Raw genomic sequence first — 20,800 nt, 5'->3', positions numbered from 1 at the left:
TTGGAATTCCTCAGTGTATCGAGGAGCTTCGTGTCTTTGTTGGTATGAGGCTACGGGACACTGCCATCTGGTTGCCTGGGGTCTGTCGGCCTCGGACCACCTCCTCATTATGCTAAAGAAGACCAGGCTTGGGAATCGGATCTCTCACCAATACAACTGTTTTTATTGCAGGGATGAGACATCGAAAGAAGACATAGGGCAAGGTTGGGGCGCGCTTGGCCCTCTAGCTGTTTTTCAACTACATATACCAACATGCCCTGCTACAGTTTTGCTATTCGGCCATGCTAAAACTGTTGCAGGGCATGCTGGGATGTGTAGTTCAACAACCGCTGGAGAGCCAAAGGTTCCCCACCCCTGACATAGGGGGTGATTCAGAGCTGATCGTAGATGTGCTAAAATTAGAAAATTAGATTTCTCCCTCAATGTTTTACTTACCGATAAATCTATTTCTTGTAGTCCGTAGTGGATGCTGGGCGCCCATCCCAAGTGCGGATTGTCTGCAATACTTGTACATAGTTATTGTTACAAAAAAATCGGGTTGTTATTGTTGTGAGCCGTCTGTTCAGAGGCTCCTACGTTTGTCATACTGTTAACTGGGTTCAGATCACAGGTTGTACGGTGTGATTGGTGTGGCTGGTATGAGTCTTACCCGGGATTCAAAATCCTTCCTTATTGTGTACGCTCGTCCGGGCACAGTATCCTAACTGAGGCTTGGAGGAGGGTCATAGGGGGAGGAGCCAGTGCACACCACCTAGTCCTAAAGCTTTTATTTTTGTGCCCTGTCTCCTGCGGAGCCGCTAATCCCCATGGTCCTGACGGAGTCCCAGCATCCACTACGGACTACGAGAAATAGATTTATCGGTAAGTAAAATCTTATTTTTTATTGTTTTATTTCTTTATAGTTTTAGCATTTATAATACTCACTATATGCTAATCACTATTTATTGATTCCTATATGTCAATGACGCAAGAGTGCAAACATTACATCATTTATAACCGCAATGCATTATGGGTAAACTAATTTGCATATGCAAATTAGGCTGTCCCTAATGCATTGTGATAACGCCTCTACAGTTTTTCCACCTGCTTATACACAGACTGGCTGGCTGATACTGCAATCCAACCTGAATTAGGACCTGACTGTAGATATGTCTTAGATGAACGTATGTAAATTATACCAATTATAACTCAAGAATGTTCAGATTAGATTGATTAAAAATGTACAGATGATAATTACAGCCCAATGATTAAGGGAAATGACGAGGTGATATTATTTTTCACAAATGTTTACTATACTGTTATAAACAATTTTTTTAATATGATTTACTATAGATTTCTTTTTATTACTCCAATTGACATATCTATTTTAAGGTGACGTTATTGGCATTACTGACATGGGATGATCATATAGCGCTCTTTTGTCACATGTGTTATGCTGCATTTAGATCGCAAATGCCGGATCCTACCCGGTAAGAGAAACGTGTCCTTACCGGGTGGGATCCGGCATTTGCGCTCCGTTGCTGGCTTTCCGACCCTGCAATATACCGGGTTGGTTGCCATAGCAACGGAGGGCGCAGCAGCAGCAGGGGCGGGGGTGGAGGCGGCTTCGGGAGATGAGCTCATCTCTTGCGCCGCCTCTGCCTATGCTGTGAATGGGAGCCGTGACGCATCGACATGGCTCCCATTCACACCGCACCTGACCTGGTAATCAACCCGGGTAAAACCCTTCTTTTTTACCGGGTTGAATTACCGGGTCAGGCGACCCGCTAAATCGGCAAAGGACCTTTCACATCGCACACTGACCCGGTTCGACACGGCAATATGCCATGTCGATACCGGGTTATTTGTGCGATGTGAAAGGGGTATTAGACACTGAGTGTGGGCATCAGAAGTGTAAACGTCCCGGCTTTGTGGATGAAATAGGATGAATGTATCAGATAAGAACTATTGCAGACTAGAATGTGGGCTTGTACCTGCAAGATGTAGCACAGACAACTGAGGATAAATGAATATATATTGTGTATGAGGAAGTTAGAATGAAATGCTAGGCTTAAAAGTGAATGTAATGATGGGATTCTCTTCCAAAGTAGATGAGGAAGAGTTTGGGTTTATGGCTTTCATGCAGGAACTGGTATCTGTAATAAGACGTGGGACTGTATTCTTGCCATGGGACAATGGGGGTCATTCCGAGTTGATCGCTCACTAGCTACTTTTAGCAGCCGTGCAAACGCTATGCCGCCGCCCACTGGGGAGTGTATTTTAGCTTAGCAGAAGTGCGAATGCCTGTGCAGCTGAGCTCTGCAAAAACAGTTTGTGCAGTTTCTGAGTAGCTCTGAACCTAATCAGCGCTTGCGATAACTTCAGCCTATTCGTGTCCGGATTTGACGTCACACACCCGTCCAGCGAATGCCCAGCCACGCCTACATTTTTTCAGTCACGCCTGCTTTTTTGCAAACACTCCCTGAAAACGGTCAGTTGACACCCAGAAACGCCCCCTTTCTGGCAATCTTCTTGTGGCCGTCAGTGCGACTGAAAACTTCGCTAGAACCTGTGCAAAATAACAAAGGACTTTGTACCCGTACGTCGCGCGTGCGCATTGCAGTGCATACACATGCGCAGAAATGTTGATTTTTAGCCTGATCGCTGTGATGTGAACAACAGCAGCTAGCGATCAACTCGGAATGACCCCCAATATGCTTCACATTTGGTAGTATGGCTATGGCCCTATCTGTGTAGAGTTTGTATAGTCTCCCAGTGGTTGTGTGGGTTTCTTCCAGATACTGCGGTATCCTACCTCAATCTAAAAATATACTGGTGGGTTAATTAGCTCCTTATAAAATCAACCCTAGTGTGTGTGTGCATATACATGCGGTATGGAATATAGGACCTAATTCAGACCTGATCGCAAAAGCAAAAATCTTTCTCTAATTGGCAAAACGATGTACACTGCAGGTGAGGCAGATGTAACATGTGCAGAGAGAGTTAGATTTGGGCAGATTTTATTGTTTCTGTGCAGGGTAAATACTGTCTGCTTTATTTTTACACTGTAATTTAGATTTCAGTTTGAACACACCCCACCCAAATCTAAAGGTGCATACACACGGTGAGCTATTGTCTATGCCCGATCTTGACTATGCGATTTCCCTTGAACTTCCTCAGAGCCCAGAAGCATCAATATTGTATATACATACGGTGCGATTTTGGCTATGGCATACTTTGTACTAGATAGTCAAGAGTGACGCCTGCACAGTCTATTTTTTCTTGTGATACCGTTCCTGTGGGGCCGCGCAGCAGTAATGCAAGCTGTGTACATGTGTAATACCCCGCACCAATCAGTCCTTATCCTCAAGAGCTGACTCTCAGATGGTCCGTTCTTCTTTCTAAAAGGGCCGCATACACTAGAACGATAATGCCCGATTTCATCCAATTTTCGGGCATTCGGGCCGATATATCGGGTGAAATCTGGCATTTTGGATGTGTTTTCGATCCGATGCGCGTTCCCGTGAGGGTCGGATCGGCTGCCCTAGATCGTTAGTGCTGCACTCGTGATATATCAGTTCCCGCAGGCATGGCTGGGATCGCATATGATATATCGCATGCAAAATGTACCAAATCATACGGAATCCTATGGAACCAATCCCGGGAAGCTCCCAAGAGACCTCAAGGGAAATCGCCTCCGACTTCGGCCTCAGACATATCGCTGTAGTGTATGGGGGCCTTTACTTAGAAGAAAGGCAAGGACCCCGCTCCTCCCGACTCAGTGACCAACAATTAATTTGTAAAAGTTACATTTTATTTTGGGCTGGGAAAAATCTTAGGAACCAATCTCTAACATGAATTAAAAGAAGGATAAAGTACTCGCCTTCTTTATATGTTACAGTATTACATGAAGTATAGGCATCAGTTCTACAGTACATAGCAAGGTATTCAGACTATCAATTACAAATACAATTTTCATTCTGTAAACTAACACACTGTCACCAAAACATATAGAACATCCACGTTGAACAAACTCTATCCTGTTACCATCAATAGATTTTACTGACTTGTATTCCAATACTTGCAATGTTACTACTGTGCTGTGTAATCTTTAACGTTACAGTTTATGGGGGTAATTCTGAGTTGATCGCAGCAGCAAGAAAGTTAGCAATTGGGCAAAACCATGGCCCTCATTCCGAGTTGTTCGCTCGGTATTTTTCATCGCATCGCAATGAAAATCCGCTTAGTACGCATGCGCAATGTTCGCACTGCGACTGCGCCAAGTAACTTTACTATGTAGAAAGTAATTTTACTCACGGCTTTTTCATCGCTCCGGCGATCGTAATGTGATTGACAGGAAATGGGTGTTACTGGGCGGAAACACGGCGTTTCAGGGGCGTGTGGCTGAAAACGCTACCGTTTCCGGAAAAAACGCAGGAGTGGCCGGAGAAACGGTGGGAGTGCCTGGGCGAACGCTGGGTGTGTTTGTGACGTCAACCAGGAACGACAAGCACTGAACTGATCGCACAGGCAGAGTAAGTCTGAAGCTACTCTGAAACTGCTAAGTAGTTAGTAATCGCAATATTGCGAATACATCGGTCGCAATTTTAAGAAGCTAAGATTCACTCCCAGTAGGCGGCGGCTTAGCGTGTGTAACTCTGCTAAATTCGCCTTGCGACCGATCAACTCGGAATGAGGGCCCATGTGCACTGCAGGGGGGGCAGATATAACGTGCAGAGAGAGTTAGATTTGGGTGGGTTATTTTATTTCTGTGCAGGGTAAATACTGGCTGCTTTATTTTTACACTGCAAATTAGATTGCAAATTGAACACACCACACCCAAATCTAACTCTCTCTGCGCATGTTACATCTACCCCACCTGCAGTGCACACGGTTTTGCCCAATTGCTAAAAAAATTCCTGCTGCGATCAACTTGGAATTACCCCCTATGACATTACAAATACAAAATTACATTTGTTGCAAATTTACTTTAAAGCTGTAAAGTGTCATTTCTAACATTCACACCATGGGGGTCATTCAGATCTGATCGCTGCAGCGGGCAATCAGGTACTAACTGCGCATGCATATACACCGCAATGCGCACGTGCGTCGGCCATCAACAGCGGGCATCGCTGGTCAGCGACAGGATGGTGTGAAAAATCCAATCGCACGGACGTTTGCAAGGTGATTGACAGGAGGAGGCCGTTTGTGGGTGGTAACTGACTGTTTACTGGGAGTGTCCGGAACAATGTAGACGTTCCCTAGCGTTTTTCAGGGAGGGTGTCTGACGTCAGCTCCGGTCCCGATCAGCCTGATGTGATCGCACTGTGGGAGTAAGTCCTGGGCTGCGCACACACTGCACACAGTGGATTTTAGCAGCTCAGTGTACACATGGGATCGCACACGCGAATATACACTCCCCCTGGGGGCGGCGACTCTCTGAACGCAGGACTACAAAATCAGCAGCCCAGCGATCAGATCTGAATGGCCCCCTATATCCAAATCCGGTGCTACATTGATGTGCATAAAGTTAATGTAAAGACTAATTAGTCATAGATAGCATTAAGTAAGATGATATTTTAGCGCAATAGTTTCTATTGGCTGTAAAAGAGGACTAAGCACAGCAGCTAGTGTTTCTGGCTCTTACCTGGTTAGGTCGCTGCTCATTAGTGGGTAAACTCCCTAGTGGACAATGAAGTGACTATCCAGTTGTCTGTGTAGCTACAGTTCCTTATGAAGCCTGCAGACAATCGAATTACTCCAGTTATCAAATCGCAGTAGTATCATGGTGGGACATTTACTTGTGTAGAGATTACTGTTGTATGTGGGTGCAGTCAGTAAGGGGGTGTATAATCCTGTTATATGGCACTTGTGTAGTATTATTAACATGGACCCCTCTTCATGGCGGTCATTACTGGAGGACTTGGAGACCACTCGGGGCTCATAAATATAGGAGGGCACGCGGGTGAGCCGTGAGGACTGAGAGAAGAAGGCTATAAAAGGAGGACCAGGGGCCGTTGAGTGCTGCGCCACGGGAAGTGGGACGATGAACTGAGATACGGAGTGCGAGAGCCGCCTGCTGTATGCGGAGGCGTGCGGGGGTGATGGACCAATCAGGGGTTAAAGTGTGTGTGGGGAAGGGGGGACGAGGTGGAACTAAGTTCCACCACCTGTAATGGTAGGGGGGATTAGTTCCAGCACCTCCATGTCCCTGCACAGTAATTCCAGCAGAAAAACCTGCCCCATCACCTACATCAGTAGTGTTACTGATGATCTGCAGCCCCCCCCCCTCCTCCTTCTTCCTCAGGTCCTGGTGGCTCCGTGGCCCTCCTCCATTTACAGCCCACCCCTCCTGGTACTCACACACGCTGTGTCTGTTGAACAGCATTCACCCCCTCCTCAGGGCCCAGTGGCTTCCTTTTCCGGCACGGCGTATGTGACGTCATGCTATCACCGCTGCTGAAATGAAGAGGAGCCATGAAGAGGAGCAGGCTCTGTGCATCTTGAAGACAAGATGAGAGGGGGCTGGAGAGACCAGAGAGGCAGGGAAGCTGCCGGAGGGACACAGGCAGTGAGCTGCTAGAGTGACAGAGACAGAGATGTGTATAAGGGGCACTTCTGTGGGCATTATATGTAAAAGCGGCACTATTGTGGTCATTATGTGTAAGGAGCACTACTACTGTAGGAATTGTGTATAAGGGGCACTACTGTGTGGCATAACATGTATAGCGAATACCATTATGTAGTGCAGTGTGCATAAAGGGCACTACTGAGTGATGTAACCTGAATAGGATGCACTACTATGTGGTGTAATGTGAATAAGATTGTGCTAATGTGTTGTGCAATTTGAATTAAGGGTACTATTATGTGACTATGGGGGTAATTCCGAGTTGATCGCAGCAGCACGTTAGTTAGCAATTGGGCAAAACCATGTGCACTGCAGGGGGAGCAGATATAACATGTGCAGAGAGAGTTAGATTTGGGTGGGTTATATTGTTTCTATGCAGGGTAAATACTGGCTGCTTTATTTTTACACAGCATTTAGATTTCAGTTTGAACACATCCCACCCAAATCTAACTCTCTCTGCACATGTTATATCTGCCTCCCCTGCACTGCAGATGGTTTTGCCCAATTGCTAACAAATTTGATGCTGGAATCAACTCAGAATTAGGCCCCATGTTGCTTCTTTGTGAGATCAATGTCCCTTTATAAAGTATGGGAAGTAGGGCACTCATTTATTGTTTGCAGAGGGTGCTGAAAACACTAACACTGGCCCTGGCTCTGCTTAATTACGTGGTGAAGGGGGGGGGGGGGTGAGGGCGGAGGGATATTACTGGGTAAATGAGTTCCATCACCTTTTCAGTACCACTTTAAGCACTGGGACCAATTCTTCTGCCCAGCCTACCCTCATCAAACCCTCTACTAGGCATCGTTGACAGCCCCGGTATCCTGGAGTTCGCAGAGCCGGGGGAGCAGGAGCTGATTGCCGCAGCGGTGAGTGGGAGTAGCCTAGTCTCGGGAGTAGCGGTTTGTGAGCGCCGCCCAGTGGGAGGAGAATCCCGGGCTGAAACACTGCCAACCCGCACTTTATGGAACAGTAAGCCATGATCCTAGTTTGAAACTTGACACTGTGGGGTCTATTTACTAAGCCTCGGATGGAGATAAAGTCGCTGGAGATAAAGTCCCAGCCAATCAGCTCCTAACTGCCATGTCACAGGCAGAGCCGGCGGAACCCGCTAAGCAAAGGGATGCAGTGCAGGGAGGCACATGCCTGGAGAGGCGCTCTCACCTTTCTGCATCTCTTTGATGTGCGCAGTTGCTGCCAGCTGCGCCTATCACGGTAAATGCATACCGGCTCTTCAAGTCCCCACTCCAGCCAGGCCGCTGATGTAATCTTTTCCCTCCTGTGCCAGCACAGTGGCGCTAGCAGTGGGAGGTGTGTTGGCAGGACTGACGGACAAAGGACGGCTCCAGGAGCAGAGATCTGCAATTACTACTGACTGCAGTACTGCCAGGAGCCACTAGATGCCCCCATATCCATGGAGTCATCTCATCACTTACCAGGACTGAGGAACAATAGAGAGACTGTGCGGGAGGTTGTGTCTATCAGAGGAACTAAGTGAGTATTTTGTATGTTTGATTATCTATCTAGCTATCTGTCTGTCTGGGTTTTTTTTTCACTCTGTCTCTTTTTGTTGAAGGGGTCTCTGCCTGCTATAATGTGTAAAATGGGGACACCTGCCTGCTATAATGTGTAAAATGGGGACTCTTGCCTACCGTAATGTGTAAAATGGGGACACCTGCCTGCCGTAATTCGTAAAATGGGGACACCTGCCTGCCGTAATGTGTAAAATGGGGACACCTGCCTGCCGTAATTCGTAAAATGGGGACACCTGCCTGCCGTAATGTGTAAAATGGGGACACCTTGCCTGCCGTAATGTGTAAAATGGGGACACCTGCCTGCCGTAATGTGTAAAATGGGGACACCTGCCTGCCGTAATGGGGACTCATGCCTGCCGTAATTTGTAAAATGGGGTCTCTTGCCTACCGTAATGTGTAAAATGTGGACACCTGCCTGCCGTAATGTGTAAAATGGGGACACCTGCCTGCCGTAATGTGTAAAATGTGGACACCTGCCTGCCGTAATGTGTAAAATGGGGTCACCTGCCTGCCGTAATGTGTAAAATGGGGACACCTGCCTCCGTAATGTGTAAAATTGGGACACCTGCTTGCCGTAATGTGTAAAATGGGGGCACTTTCCTGCCGCAATGTGTAAAATGGGGACACTTTCCTGCCGCAATGTGTAAAATGGGGACACTTTCCTGCCGCAATGTGTAAAATGGGGACTCTTGCCTGCCGTAATGTGTAAAAAGGGGACACCTGCCTGCCGTAAATGTGTAAAATGGGGACTCTTGCCTACCGTAATGTGTAAAATGGGGACTCTTGCCTGCCGTAATGCGTAAAATGGGGACTCTTGCCTACCACAATGCGTAAAATGGGGACTCTTGCCTACCACAATGCGTAAAATGTGGACGCCTGCCGTAATGTGTAAAATGGGGACTCTTGCCTGCCGTAATGCGTAAAATGGGGACTCTTGCCTACCACAATGCGTAAAATGTGGACATCTGCCTGCCGTAATGTGTAAAATGGGGACACTTGCCTGCCGTAATGTGTAAAATGGGGACACTTGCCTGCCGTAATGTGTAAAGTGGGGACTCTTGCCTGCCGTAATGTGTAAAGTGGGGACTCTTGCCTGCCGTAACGTGTAAAGTGAAGACTCTTGTCTGCTGTAATATGTAAAATGAGGACTCTTGCCTGCGCGGTGTAAATGTGAACAAGATTGTGCTACTGTATGGAGTCATTTGAATTGGTACTATTGAGTGACCACGCCCCACCTGTTTTTTTGTGGCGTGAGACTTCATACTGCATTGTCCCTTTATTAAGTATGAGAGAGAGGGCACAAATTTATAGCTTGCAGGAGGGCGCCGAACACCCTTGCACCGGCCCTGGTCACAGGCTAGGTTTGAAAAATGACAGAAGCTGATTGGCTGGTGCTTTATCTCCAGCGACTTTAACTCCATCCAAGACCCCTTTGCCAGCTATCCGTGGGAGGAAGAACTCGTATAACTCAATTGACACTGAGGAGTTATCGTGGGGTTGCTTAGGAACCTCAGCGAGTTAAACGGGGGTATATCCCAAAGCATACCTCCCAACATTACTAACCTTTAAAGAGGGACACCTGCGAGCGCCCACCCGAAAAGGGGCGTATCATATTAAAAAAGGGGCATGGCTTCCCGGGAGAGCCAGGATCATGAGCCACGCCCCTGTTTTCATCACCGAGGGGGCATGCCTAGCGCCCTATGAGCCGCTGGCATGCCCTCTCTCCCTCTGTCTGCACTGAATAGACGCTGTGTGCATGTGCACAGCGTCTATTCTCTGCTGCTCTGCATAGCAATGACTACAGAAGTATCCCAACTGCCCCCCCCCCACACACACACACAGCGGGACACTGCGACCCGCTGGTGGGACAGCGGGACAGTCCGAAAAAACGGGACTGTCCGGCAAAAATCGGGATAGTTGGGAGGTATGCCCAAAGGGACTCACATATATCTGCAAATATATAAAACCGTTAGGGGTGGGGTAGGTTGGGGAATGGGTAGTGGATAAGATAAGATTGGATTGAAAATAAGAATTTACTCACCGGTAATTCTATTTCTCGTAGTCCGTAGTGGATGCTGGGGACTCCGTAAGGACCATGGGGAATAGACGGGCTCCGCAGGAGACTGGGCACTCTAAGAAAGATTTAGGACTACCTGGTGTGCACTGGCTCCTCTCCCTATGACCCTCCTCCAAGCCTCAGTTAGGACACTGTGCCCGGAAGAGCTGACACAATAAGGAAGGATTTTGAATCCCGGGTAAGACTCATACCAGCCACACCAATCACACCGTATAACTCGTGATAGGAACCCCGGTTAACAGTATGATAACAAAAGGAGCCTCTGAACAGATGGCTCGCAATAACAACCGATTTGTGTAACAATAACTATTTACAAGTATTGCAGACAATCCGCACTTGGGATGGGCGCCCAGCATCCACTACGGACTACGAGAAATAGAATTACCGGTGAGTAAATTCCTATTTTCTCTAACGTCCTAGTGGATGCTGGGGACTCCGTAAGGACCATGGGGATTATACCAAAGCTCCCAAACGGGCGGGAGAGTGCGGGTGACTCTGCAGCACCGAATGAGAGAACTCCAGGTCCTCCTCAGCCAGGGTATCAAATTTATAGAATTTTGCAAACGTGTTTGCCCCTGACTAAGTAGCAGCTCGGCAAAGTTGTAAAGCCGAGACCCCTCGGGCAGCCGCCCAAGATGAGCCCACCTTCCTCGTGGAATGGGCTTTTACAGATTTAGGCTGCGGTAGTCCTACCGCAGAATGCGCCAGCTGAATAGTGCTACAGATCCAGCGCGCTATAGTCTGCTTAGAAGCAGGAGCACCCAGCTTGTTGGGTGCATACAGGATAAACAGCGAGTCAGTCTTCCTGACTCCAGCCGTCCTGGAAACATATATTTTCAGGGCCCTGACTACGTCCAGAAACTTGGAATCCTCCAAGTCCCTAGTAGCCGCAGGTACCACAATAGGTTGGTTCAAGTGAAAAGCTGATACCACCTTCGGGAGAAACTGAGGACGAGTCCTCAACTCTGCCCTATCCATATGGAAAATCAGATAGGGGCTTTTACAGGACAAAGCCGCCAATTCTGACACACGTCTGGCCGAAGCCAGAGCCAACAACATAACCACTTTCCACGTGAGATATTTTAAATCCACAGTCTTAAGTGGCTCAAACCAATGTGATTTTAGAAACTCCAAGACCACATTGAGATCCCAAGGTGCCACTGGGGGCACAAAAGGAGGCTGAATATGCAGAACTCCCTTGACAAAAGTCTGAACTTCAGGCAGTGAAGCCAGTTCTTTCTGGAAGAAAATCGACAGGGCCGAGATCTGGACTTTAATGGACCCCAATTTGAGGCCCAAAGTCACACCTGCTTGCAGGAAATGTAGGAATCAACCCAGTTGAAATTCCTCCGTTGGGGCCTTCTTGGCCTCACACCAAGCAACATACTTCCGCCAAATGCGGTGATAATGCTTTGCGGTGACATCCTTCCTGGCTTTGATCAGGGTAGGGATGACTTCCTCCGGAATGCCTTTTTCCTTTAGGATCCGGCGTTCAACCGCCATGCCGTCAAACGCAGCCGCGGTAAGTCTTGGAACAGACAGGGTCCCTGCTGTAGCAGGTCTTGTCTGAGCGGCAGAGGCCAAGGGTCCTCTGCAAGCATCTCTTGAAGTTCCGGGTACCAAGCTCTTCTTGGCCAATCCAGAGCCACGAGAATAGTTCTCACTCCTCGCCTTCGTATTATTCTCAGTACCTTGGGTATGAGAGGCAGAGGAGGAAACACATAAACATACTGGTACACCCACGGTGTCACTAGAGCGTCCACAGCGATCGCCTGAGGGTCTCTTGACCTGGCGCAATACCTTTTTAGCTTTTTGTTGAGGCGGGACGCCATCATGTCCACCTGTGGTTTTTCCCAACGGTTGACCAGCAGTCGGAAAACTTCTGGATGAAGTCCCCATTCTCCCGGGTGGAGGTCGTGCCTGCTGAGGAAGTCTGCTTCCCAGTTGTCCACTCCCGGAATGAATACTGCTGTCAGTGCTAACACATGATTCTCCGCCCATCAGAGAATCCTTGTGGCTTCTGCCATTGCCCTCCTGCTTCTTGTGCCGCCCTGTCTGTTTACATGGGCGACCGCCGTGATGTTGTCTGACTGGATCAGCACCGGCCGGTTCTGAAGCAGGGGTCTTGCTAGGCTTAGGGCATTGTAAATGGCCCTTAGCTCCAGAATATTTATATGAAGCGAAATCTCCTGATTTGACCACAGTCCTTGGAAATTTCTGCCCTGTGTGACTGCCCCCCAGCCCCGAAGGCTGGCATCCGTGGTCACCAGGACCCAGTCCTGTATTCCGAATCTGCGGCCCTCTAGTAGATGGGCCCTCTGCAGCCACCACAGCAGCGACACCCTGGTCCTTGCCGATAGGGTTATCCGCTGTTGCATTTGGAGATGGGACCCGGACCATTTGTCCAACAGGTCCCACTGGAAAGTCCTTGCGTGGAACCTTCCGAATGGAATTGCCTCGTACGAAGCCACCATTTTTCCCAGGACTCGTGTGCATTGATGTACCGACACCTGTCCCGGTTTTAGGATGTCTCTGACTAGAGATGACAACTCCTCGGCTTTTTCCACTGGAAGAAACACTCTTTTCTGGTCTGTGTCCAGAATCATTCCCAGGAACAGAAGACGTGTCGTTGGGACCAGCTGTGACTTTGGAATATTGAGAATCCAGCCGTGCTGTTGCAGCACTTCCCGAGAAAGTGCTACCCCTACCAACAACTGTTCCTTGGACCTCGCCTTTATCAGGAGATCGTCCAAGTACGGGATAATTGAAACTCCTTTTTTGCGAAGGAGAATCATCATTTCGGCCATTACCTTGGTAAAGACCCTCGGTGCCGTGGACAACCCAAACGGCAGCGTCTGGAACTGATAGTGACAGTCCTGTACCACAAACCTGAGGTACTCCTGGTGAGGCGGGTAAATGGGGACATGTAGGTACGCATCCTTGATGTCCAGGGAGACCATGTAATCCCCCTCCTCCAGGCTCGCAATAACCGCCCTGAGCGATTCCATCTTGAACTTGAACCTTTTGATATAAGTGTCCAAGGATTTTAGATTTAAGATGGGTCTCACCGAACCGTCCGGTTTCGGTACCACAAACATTGTGGAATAGTAACCCTTTCCTTGCTGAAGGAGGGGTACCTTTATAATCACTTGCTGTGAATACAGTTTTTGAATAGCCACCAATACTGCCTCCCTGGCAGAGGGAGTTGCCGGTAAGGCAGATTTTAGGAAACGGCGGGGGGGAGACGTCTTGAATTCCAGCCTGTACCCCTGAAGTACTACTTGAAGGACCCAGGGATCCACCTGTGAGAGAGCCCACTGTGCGCTGAAATTTCTGAGACGGGCCCCCACCGTACCCGGGTCCGCCTGAGCAGCCCCAGCGTCATGCTGTGGACTTACCGGACGCAGGGGAGGACTTCTGCTCTTGGGAACTAGCTGTGTGTTGCAGCTTCTTCCCTCTACCTTTGCCTCTCGGCAGAAAGGATGAGCCTCTAGCCCTCTTGCTTTTCTGGGGCCGAAAGGACTGTACCTGATAATATGGTGCTTTCTTTTGCTGTGGGGCAGCCTGTGGCAAAAAGGTCGATTTCCCAGCAGTAGCTGTGGACACGAGGTCCGAAAGACCATCCCCAGACAGTTCCACCCCCTTATAGGGTAAAACTTCCATGTGCCGCTTTGAGTCGGCATCGCCTGACCATTGCCGAGTCCATAACCCCCTTCTGGCGGCAATGGACATAGCGCTTACTCTTGATGCCAGTCGGCAAATATCCCTCTGTGCATCACGCATGTATAAGACTGCATCTTTTATATGCTCAAGCGTCAGCAAAATATTGTCCCTATCCATGGTATCAATATTATCCGACCACGCAGCATCAGCACTGCACATCCAAGCTGATGCTATCACTGGTCGCAATATAATGCCCGAGTGTGTGTAAATAGCTTTAAGGGTAGCTTCCTGCTTTCTATCAGCAGGTTCCTTCAGGGTGGCCGTATCCGGAGACGGTAGTGCCACCTTCTTTGATAAGCGTGTCAGCGCCTTGTCTACCCTAGGGGGTGTTTCCCAACGTGACCTATCCTCTAGCGGGAAAGGGTACGCTGCCAATAATCGTTTTGAAATTATCAATTTCTTATCGGGGGAAGTCCACGCTTCCTCACACACCTCATTTAATTCTTCAGATGCAGGAAAAACTACAGGTAGTTTTTTCTCACCAAACATAATACCCTTTTTTTGTGGTACCTGGGGTATTATCAGAAATGTGTAAAACATTTTTCATTGCCTCAATCATGTAACGGGTGGACCTATTGGAGGGTACACTAGTCTCATCATCGTCGACACTGGAGTCGGTATCCGTGTCGACGTCTGTATCTGTCACCTGAGGGAGCGGGCGTTTTAAAGCCCCTGATGACATTTGAGACGGTGGAACAGGCACAAGCTGTGTAGCCGGCTGTCCTATGTCGTCAAACCTTTTGTGTAAGGAGTTGACACTTTCACGCAATTCCTTCCATAAGTCCAACCACACTGGTGTCGACCCCGCAGGGGGTGACATCACATTCACAGGCATTTGCTCCGCCTCCACATCATTTTCCTCCTCATACATGTCGACACAGCAGTACCGACACACAGCAGACACACAGGGAATGCTCTTACAGAGGACAGGACCCCACAAAGCCCTTTGGGGAGACAGAGGGAGAGTATGCCAGCACACACCAGAGCGCTATATATCACAGGGATATCACCTATAGAAGTGTGTTTTCCCCTTATAGCTGCATAAACGTTATACTGCGCCTAATTTGTGCCCCCCCCTCTCTTTTTTACCCTTTTCTGTAGTGCAGGACTGCAGGGGAGAGCCAGGGAGCTTCCTTCCAGCGGAGCTGTGAGGGAAAAATGGCGCCAGTGTGCTGAGGGAGAAGGCCCCGCCCCTTTTTCGGCGGGCTTTCTCCCGCTATTTTAATGTATCTGGCAGGGGTTAATATACACCTATATAGCCCTTGGGGCTATATATGGTGTTAATTTGCCAGCCAAGGTGTAAATATTGCTGCTCAGGGCGCCCCCCCCAGCGCCCTGCACCCATCAGTGACCGCAGTGTGTGGTGTGCATGAGGAGCAATGGCGCACAGCTGCAGTGCTGTGCGCTACCTTGGAGAAGACAGAAGTCTTCAGCCGCCGATTTTCTGGACCACCTTCTTGCTTCTGGCTCTGTAAGGGGGACGGCGGCGCGGCTCCGGGAACGGACGACGAGGTCGGGTCCTGTGTTCGATCTCTCTGGAGCTAATGGTGTCCAGTAGCCTAAGAAGCCCAAGCTACCACCACTTAGGTAGGTTCGCTTCTTCTCCCCTTAGTCCCTCGATGTAGTGAGCCTGTTGCCAGCAGGTCTCACTGAAAATAAAAAACCTAACAAACACTTTCTTTCTAGGATTACATATACAAATAGGGTTTTGGTACACACTTACAGTAGCGCTCCGTAAAACAACAATACCATGAATGATATAGGTTATGAGTTCTCCTATGATTCTCGAGAGGTTTTATTTCTCAAGAAGTCTTCTACTGATGAGGTATTTTCCAACCGTCTCCGTCAGTTCAAGTCATAGGAAGAAAAAGGGGACAAGAAAGAAAAACCTCAGTCCCTATGATCTAAACGTTCAGATGTGAATATATCAAAGAATGAATCCTCAATCTTCCTCCATATGGGTGGTGTCAGTTTCTTAAGTTTCTTACGGGGTCACCCTTGTGATAGACAGTCAGTAGTGTGCTCACACTGTTCTTACACAGAGCATAGAAGAAAAATTCTCAAAAAGGTTTCTTTTCCCGTCACTATTAACCGTACAGATACTGGGGAAATGCTCACATGTATGCTTACATCTGGTGAAGTGGGGATAAACACATCAAGGTATCTTTTGTCGATCCTCCCTGGTTCCTTCAAATTAGATCCTCGTGATTTCCCAAATGGAGTCACAGAAAGTAAAACAGAAGGAAGTGGTTAACGGGAGGATTTCTTAAGTGGATGTTCACCTGTTATGGGTGCCCTTAAATAACAGGGAAGTGGTGCAAAGAAATATAAGGGACCACCTGTTCAGTGAAGTCGAATAGAATAGATCGCTTACACAGAAGCTTACATGCAAACAGATATGGAATCACACATAAAGGTATCTTTCCATCAAAGATTCAAATTTCACATGCGATACTCTGAAATGCTCACTTTATCTGCTTACATCAACAGGGGTCGTTCAAGCTCATAAAGGTTTCTTTTCCTGATATCAGGTGGGTTCAGATGGTGCCAAAAATTATAACGGAATCCACGTAGTAAAAACAATTCTTTACATTTATTCCAAAAATAAGATAAAAATACAAAATACAAATGACATAATAAAATGTGAAGGACCTCTGGGTTAGATGCCAGATGGAATCGCTTGCCAAAGGGGAGAAAAAAATGCCCGGGTTTCTCACCACTACTGGTCAGCGGGGTATCAGTCCCAAAGGTCAATCCTGGTATCCTATCAGCTCCTCACCTGATACCCCGCTGACCAGTAGTGGTGAGAAACCCGGGCATTTTTTTCTCCCCTTTGGCAAGCGATTCCATCTGGCATCTAACCCAGAGGTCCTTCACATTTTATTATGTCATTTGTATTTTTATCTTATTTTTGGAATAAATGTAAAGAATTGTTTTTACTACGTGGATTCCGTTATAATTTTTGGCACCATCTGAACCCACCTGATATCAGGAAAAGAAACCTTTATGAGCTTGAACGACCCCTGTTGATGTAAGCAGATAAAGTGAGCATTTCAGAGTATCGCATGTGAAATTTGAATCTTTGATGGAAAGATACCTTTATGTGTGATTCCATATCTGTTTGCATGTAAGCTTCTGTGTAAGCGATCTATTCTATTCGACTTCACTGAACAGGTGGTCCCTTATATTTCTTTGCACCACTTCCCTGTTATTTAAGGGCACCCATAACAGGTGAACATCCACTTAAGAAATCCTCCCGTTAACCACTTCCTTCTGTTTTACTTTCTGTGACTCCATTTGGGAAATCACGAGGATCTAATTTGAAGGAACCAGGGAGGATCGACAAAAGATACCTTGATGTGTTTATCCCCACTTCACCAGATGTAAGCATACATGTGAGCATTTCCCCAGTATCTGTACGGTTAATAGTGACGGGAAAAGAAACCTTTTTGAGAATTTTTCTTCTATGCTCTGTGTAAGAACAGTGTGAGCACACTACTGACTGTCTATCACAAGGGTGACCCCGTAAGAAACTTAAGAAACTGACACCACCCATATGGAGGAAGATTGAGGATTCATTCTTTGATATATTCACATCTGAACGTTTAGATCATAGGGACTGAGGTTTTTCTTTCTTGTCCCCTTTTTCTTCCTATGACTTGAACTGACGGAGACGGTTGGAAAATACCTCATCAGTAGAAGACTTCTTGAGAAATAAAACCTCTCGAGAATCATAGGAGAACTCATAACCTATATCATTCATGGTATTGTTGTTTTACGGAGCGCTACTGTAAGTGTGTACCAAAACCCTATTTGTATATGTAACCCTTGAAGTGTATTTGGTGATACACCCTTGTCCACACTAACTATAGCCGCACCCAGAGCGCAGGGATTATCTCTAAATCTCATTTTTTAAATATACTTTCTTTCTAGGAGCTCAGGAGAGCCCCTAGTGTGCATCCAGCTCAGCCGGGCACAGAAATCTAACTGAGGCTTGGAGGAGGGTCATAGGGGGAGGAGCCAGTGCACACCAGGTAGTCCTAAATCTTTCTTAGAGTGCCCAGTCTCCTGCGGAGCCCGTCTATTCCCCATGGTCCTTACGGAGTCCCCAGCATCCACTAGGACGTTAGAGAAACATAGATAATGTACCTGTATATGTACACGAGAGAGTGTTATGTAGTGATTACATACCTCCCAACTGTCACGATTTTCGCGGGACAGTCCCGTTTTTTGGGGACTGTCCCGCTGTCCCACCCGCGGGCCGCAGTGTCCCGCGGTGGGGGGGGGGCAGTTGGGAGGCTCCTGCACGCGCTGCTCTGCTTAGCAGAGCAGCGATGAATAGACGCTGTGCGCATGCGCACAGCGTCTATTCAGTCCAGACAGAGGGAGAGAGGGCATGCCAGCAGCTCACGGAGCGCTGGGCATGCCCCCTCAATGACGAAATCGGGGACGTGGCTCGCGATCGCGGGTCCTCCCGCGAGGCCACGCCCCTTCCCCATAGTCCACGCCCCCTTTTCGGGAGCGCGCGCGGCGAAGCCGCGCGTGTGTCCCTCTTTGCAAGCGGCTAAAGTTGGGAGGTATGTGATTATGTCCACAATGGGACTGGAGAAAAGCTACGTATTATCTATTGCAATGTGAGTACCGTTATTTGTCGCTGTTATTGCGGCAGTGGATGAAGGAGGGAAATCATCTGATGAGACAACGCCCCCCACCACCACCACCACAACCACCACCACACCCCTTGCTGCCCTATACAACCGTCACCATCCCATGAGAATAACCCTGTAAGGTAAAGGGGTGGTGCCAAAAATGAGTTCTCCGTAGGGTTTTCTCAAACCTCCCCTACACTACCTTCCACGCATTGCAGTACAAAGGTTTGAGTGGAGGCACTTATGCGTAGGTCTAATACATTCAGGGGAAGTGAGGGCTACACGTGCTTTACTTTCCCTATATATTTGTCGGAAATCCGTCTTCTCTTTGTTGTCCTGTTATGCTAGTCTCTATGGGTAATGCTGATGCTATTTTTGATATTGGGGGGCGGCTGCTTTTTACTTGTTTACTTGTAATAATACAGTGGGGTAAATTTACTAAAGTGGGAGATTTTTAGAACTGGTGATGTTGCCCATAGCAACCAATCAGATTTTATCTATTATCTGCTAGAAGATGTTGCCATGGGCAACATCACCAGTTCTAAAAATCTCCCACCTTAGTAAATTTACCCCCAGTGAGTCCCATGTGATCTTCCTAACTGGGGGGCACAGTTAAGCTTCACCGTTCAACTGAAATAATTCCCCCCCCCCCCCCCCCCAGTATAGTAACAGAGATCAAATATGGGCCTCAATGTATTAAGCGTTAACAAGAGATAAATCTGAGACGCATAAGGAGAGATAAAGTATCAGCCAATCAGCTCCTAACTGCCATGTCACAGGCTGTGTTTGGAAAATGACAGTTAGGAGCTGATTGGCTGGACATTTATCACTCCTCTTATGCGTCTCAGATTTATCTCGTTAACGCGTAATACATTTTGGCCCTGGGGGTAAATGTATGAAGCAGTGAAGTGAGCCAGTGGAGAGGTTGCCCATGGTAACCAATCAGCTGCTCTGTATAATTTTTATAGTATGGAAATTATAAATGTTACTTCAATGCTGATTGGTTGCCATGGGCAACTTCTCCACTATTATCACTGCTTCATACATTTCCCCTCAGGGTGCCCTGTCATTCTCTATTAAATGTGAGCACTTTCCAGTGGTGAGTGTAAGTTGTATGTAACCATGACAGACCTGACAGACAGTCATCCACAAGCCAGGTCCTGCTCTCTCATTTCTAGCCCCAGCCACAGCTCAGCTGGTCACAGGATCTCTGCTCCATCTCCTGCTGGCTACTTGATCCAGTTCCTCCGAGGCCTGTGTCATACCCAGGAGATGTGGCCGAATAAGGATCCGCTCATAGCTGAGGTGCCTGCTGTCCTGTCCCATTCATCTGCTGCTCTATGGTCTCCCTCTCTGGCTCCCAACTGTCACTAGGCAACACATCATATTCAAAATTCAAATCAACTTTATTTGAAAACGACACTGGCATCAACCACTGTGGAGAAGTGAGCCAGTGAAGAAGTCGCCCATGGCAACCAATCAGCTTCTCCGTACAATTGTATAGTATGCAAATTATAAATGTTACTTCACTGTTGATTAGTTGCCATGGGTAACTTCTCCACTGGCTCCTTCTCCACCTTTTTCACTGCTTCATGAATAGACCCCATGGTGCGATATGTGATAACTTTTCTTGCGATTTTGACTATATAGTCAAAATCACAAAAATAAAACGCACCGTGTGTACGCACCTAAACTCTCTCTGCCCATGTTATATCTGCCCCACCTGCACTGCACATGGTTTTGCCCATTAGAGGAAAAGTTTGATGTTGCGATCAGGTCTGAATTAGGCCCATAGATTGTAAGATCCACGAGGGCAAGGACGGATGTGAATGGCCAAATACTCTAAAAGCTACGCAGAATATGTGCTATATCATATCCTCCAACATTTAACACACAGAAATCGGTACAAATTAGAAAAAGGGGCGTGGCCACGGGTAAAGGGGCGTGGCCACACCCCTTTTCCTATACTTTCAATGGAAGTTTGGAGAGCCAAAAATAGGTACAGACCATAAAAAAAAGGTACTGTACCTATTAAAAAGGTACAGTTGGAGGGTATGCTATATACATAATGGGTAATGAATACATTAATAACAGTACTAAATGCTAGATACAGAGCTGTATGTTGGTTATAAGGATGTTCCCTGGACACAGGGATGTATATTGGATATAATGTTATATGAAGGCTATAGGGCTGTGTACTGTACATAGGGC

General features: G+C 47.6%; 1 long non-coding RNA gene across 1 annotated transcript in view; it reads right to left on the bottom strand.

Moving 5' to 3' along the window:
* LOC134970234 (uncharacterized) overlaps positions 1 to 19,938 on the bottom strand; it is a 43,079-nt gene extending 23,141 nt beyond the window's left edge. Inside the window, exons 1-2 of the long non-coding RNA XR_010189738.1 lie at positions 19,721 to 19,938; positions 5,627 to 5,719 (exon numbers count right to left, since the gene is read on the bottom strand). This is a non-coding gene — a long non-coding RNA (uncharacterized LOC134970234). The remainder of the gene's footprint in view (positions 1 to 5,626; positions 5,720 to 19,720) is intronic.
* Between the last annotated feature and the right edge of the window lie 862 nt (positions 19,939 to 20,800).

The sequence above is a fragment of the Pseudophryne corroboree genome, chromosome 11 (assembly GCF_028390025.1).
Source record: "Pseudophryne corroboree isolate aPseCor3 chromosome 11, aPseCor3.hap2, whole genome shotgun sequence".
Lineage (NCBI taxonomy): Eukaryota > Metazoa > Chordata > Amphibia > Anura > Myobatrachidae > Pseudophryne > Pseudophryne corroboree.
Note: the sequence above shows the minus strand (reverse complement) of the source record. Positions and strands in the feature narration are given on the sequence as shown.